This window comes from Nicotiana sylvestris, chromosome 4 (assembly GCF_000393655.2).
Source record: "Nicotiana sylvestris chromosome 4, ASM39365v2, whole genome shotgun sequence".
NCBI lineage: Eukaryota > Viridiplantae > Streptophyta > Magnoliopsida > Solanales > Solanaceae > Nicotiana > Nicotiana sylvestris.
The window spans coordinates 54,206,743-54,211,401 of NC_091060.1; positions in this window are offsets into that span (position 1 = coordinate 54,206,743).

Here is a 4,659-nt window from a genome sequence, read left to right on the forward strand (position 1 = left end):
TAACTGAGAGAACTGGTCCCAAGTGAGAGCAGGCAACCCCGCTGGCCTGGTCAACATATAATCCCTCCATCATTTCTTGGCAGAACCTGACAAATGAAATGCAGTAAAGTCAACCCTATTGGTATCTACGATCCCCATGTTCCGTAACACCTCATGAAAACTGTCCAGATTGTCCTAGGGATCCTCTGAAGATGCACCGTTGAAGTGAACTAGGAAAAGTTTGGTAGACCTATCCAATCTCCACAAAGCCTCAGAAGACATAGTTGATCCATCACCGGTCTGTCCGCAACACCCGGTTGAGCTACCCCAATGGGCTAAGCTGTTGGAGTCTGAAATTGAGGAGCCATATGCTCCAGAGTGTGAGTAGCGGGAGTCTGTGCTCCTCTCCCAGCCCGAGAGACAGTTGGTGCTACCGGAAATATACCGATCTGGGACACACTCTCCATGAAGCCCACTAGACGGGCCAAAGCATCCCGGAGAACCAGGGTGGCGATGAACCCCTCTAGGACCTGAGCTGGTCTTGCTCGAACGGTCTGGGCTGGAGCTTCCTCATCAAACTCTACCCGAGGCTCCACCGCTGGTGCTGCTACTCGAGCTCTGGGCTGAGCCTTGCCCTTGTCTCGACCTCTGGAACGACCTCAAACTAGTCCTCTGCCCTTCGTAGGAGTTGCTGTTCAGCTGAAGATGCGATACACGTTCCCACCATCAGCGAGAAACCAGAATAGAAGAGTTAAATCAGCAACGATAGAATAAAATCGCACAACAGAGGATAATAGAATTGAAAATGTTTCTAACTCCATACCCTATGGAAGATAAGTACAGACGTCTCTGTACCAATCCTCCAGACTCTACTAAGTTTGCTCATGACTCGTCAAACCTATATAACCTAGTTCTCTGATACTAACTTGCACGATCCGGAATTCCCACCATCAGGACCGTGATGACACCTAATCTTTCACTTGCTAAGAAAGCCAATGTTAGAACATATTATCCATTTTTAACAGTTGAATTAAATAACGAGAGATAACTGGAATAACTGAAATGTTAATGCGAAAGATAAAACTGCCAAACGTCTATTACAATTCCTGAATCTGGTGTCACAAGTGAATGAACTACTAGAATACTACATACAAAGGTCTGAAATAACATAAGGCTGTCCGAAAAGAAGATACACAACTAAATAAGAATAGGAAGGGGACTATAGGAGCTGCAAGTGCTAAACAATTGTACCCCAAGTCTTCGTAGGCTGTCTGATCTGAGCTCTCTAGTAGCTGCCACCGGGACCGATTCCAAAATATGCACAATGTGCAGAGTGCAGTATCAGTATAACCGACCCCATGTACTGGTAAGTGCCGAGCCTAACCTCGATGAAGTAGTGACGAGGCTAAGACGGGTCACCTACACTATAACCTGTACGCACTATACAATAATGATAGAATAATGGAAATACTGAATAGAATTTAAATAGCCAACAAAAATTGATAATCATAGCCTCGAAAATACACCAGTGTTGTCAAAACTACCAATCTTTACCAGTGCAAATAATAATACTGAGAAACAACGCAGCTCATGAAATGGAAACATATAGGTTGTTGTGGCGTGCAACCCGATCCCACCAGACAACATATAATTCTCCATTATTCCACCGTAACAATATCAATAACAGTAAATAATATAGATTTATTGTGGCGCGCAACCCGATCCCACCATATATTAGTATCAATATCATAATTCACCCTTATTTTACCATATCAATCCGCCCTTATTCCACCTGTTGTGACGCGCAATCCGATCCCACCGTATAAACTATTCACCCTTATTCCACCATATCAATCCTTCTTTATTACGCCTAATGCAACGTGCAGCCCGATCTCACCATATCAGTATCAAACACTCAATGTACCCAGTCAAATCAATAATCTAAATCACAAAGCCTTTACGATGAATAAATACCAAACCGAACCAAAGGAAACCTTGCGCAATGTAGAATCTACACAAATAATACTACACATCAAGACCAACCTAGCAATTTACAATTAGAAGGTGCAAACCAGCCAAATTAAGCAAATAACAGGAATCAGGGAAACTATGGAAAGAGCTAACATGGTTAACAGAAGAAGATATTGATTAACACGTAGAAGTTAAGCATGAAAAGCATATAACAAAAAAGACAGTGAAGGAAACAGTTAAGGAAAATTAGTAATTCAGGGAAAATAGATAATATGGCGGCGTATAAGCACTCGGCACCTCGCATATGCGCCGCTCACATGAGAATCACATAGCAAATAGTCCGAGGGTTCTTAATTCCCTCAAGTCAAGGTTAGCCACAACACTTACATCGCTCCAAGCACCACTCAAAGCTCAACCACGGCTCTGCCTTTCAAACTAGCCTCTAAACAAATAATATCTAGAAAATTACCAACCAAACGATTCAAAATAAGCCTTAGGAATCACCCACTATAACAAAAATTCAATTTAGGTCTTAATTGAAAAAGTCAACACCCGAGCGAGCTTGGTCCAACCCCAAAATTCGGACCAAAACCCGATTACCCATTCACTCCCGAGCCCGGATATGTAATTTATTTTGGAATCCAACCTTAATTTGAGGTCTAAATCCCCAAATTTCAAAATTCCTAGTTTTTACCCAAAAATCCCCAATTCCACCATGAAAACCTTAGATTTTAAGTTAAAATCTTGTAAAATGAAGTGAAAGATCTTATCTTCGCATTTGCGAAGTTCGCAAATGTGAGGGGACTATCGCAAATGCGAAGTCCTTCGCACTTCTGCTAACTTCGCAAATGCGAAGATAAGTTCGCAAATGACCTTGGATCTTGGCGATTGCAACTCAATGACCGCATTTGCGATCACTGCCCCTCTCATACTCCCTTCGCAAATGCGAAGGAAAACTCGCAAATGTGATGACTGTATGGCCCAGCTTCTCTTCGCATTTGCATTGAGAAGCTCGCAAATGCGAACCCCTCAGAGGTTGAAATTGTGATGCCTGATCGTTGAAATGCGAGATCAGAGGCCTGCAACAAGATCAGTTACACCAGCAAGTCTTTCCAAGTTCAAATCACTCCATAGCCTATCAGAAACTCACCCGAGCCCTAGGGACTCCAAACCAAACATGCACACAAGTCTAAAAAGATCATACGAACTTACTCACGTGATCAAATCGCCAAAATAATATGTAGAACTACTAATTTAGCACCAAATCAAATGAAATTCTCAAGAACACTTTAAAATTTCTATTTTCTTAACCGGACGTCCGAATCACGTCAAACCAACTCTGTTTCTTACCAAATTTCACAGACAAGTTATAAATAGGGTATTGGACCTATACCGAATTCTGAAACCAAAATACAGGCCCAATATTTAAAAAGTCAAACTTTGGTCAAACACTTCCATTTCATTACGCCTTTAACTTTCAAATTTCAACAAAGTCTGATATCATGGGCTAGGGACTTCCGATTCGATTCCTGGTATATGTCCAAGTCCCACATCATGATACGGACCCACCAGGACCATTAAATCATGAATTTTGATCTGTTTGCTTAAAATATTGACCGAAGTCAACTCAAAGGAAGTTTTTAGGCAAAATTTCTTACTTTAATCAACTTTTAACATAAAAGCTTTTCGGAAATACGTTCGGACTGTGCACGTAAATCAAGGAGGGTAAAAATAAGATTTTAAGACTTAAAAGATCAGAATTGAGTTCTAGAACACAAGATGACCTTTCGGGTCATCACAGATCTACAACGCCATTCCTCCAAAGGCTGATAAAGGATAAGAAAGATATCTAATACAAAAAGTTCATAGAGATGCTAAGGCAGATTCAAGTGATATTCCTCAAATATATGCTTTGAAAGAAATGTCAGCTTATGTTAAAATGATAAAGGACTTGATATCTCAAACGTTTGACTTCCCAGACTTGTCTACTATGATCTTGACCCAAACTTGCAGTGTTGTAGTGACAAAATCTATGACTCAAAAGTTGTCTGATTCGGTAGTTTCACTATCCCTTATACCATTAGAAGTTATGCTTTTGCTGAAGCATTATGTGACTTGGGAGGTAGTATTAACTTTATGCCTCTTGCAATTTACACGAAGTTAGGCATTTCTAGAACCATACCGATATCAATGTTACTGCAACAGGCCGATTTAACTATGAAAAGGATGACAGAAATTTTCGGTGATACGCTTATTAAAGTGGAGAAGTTTGTATTCCCTGAATATTTTGTCATTCATGATTTCCAGGTTGAAAAGATTCCCATAATTTTAGGAAGGCTATTTTGGATACTAGGAGATCATTGATAGACTATGAGATCGGGGAACTAAAATTGAGATCGAACAACGAAGATACCATCTTCAGCATTCTATGAGACTACTTAGTAAGTTTGAAAATTCCTCACTTGTAGAGGCAATTGATGTGATAATGCATGAGGAGGATGAATTACTTCATATTAGAAATCTTTGGAACCCTACTTGATGAATGCAGAAGAATTTTAAGGTGAAGACATGTCGGAGTGGGTTATGGCTCTTGAAGGTAAGGATTTTGGAAAAGGGAACCTCAATTTGAGCCTTTACACTTAGAAGAAAGAAAGACACTACCTACCAAGACATCAATAGAAAGTCACCATAGGTTGATCTTAGACCACT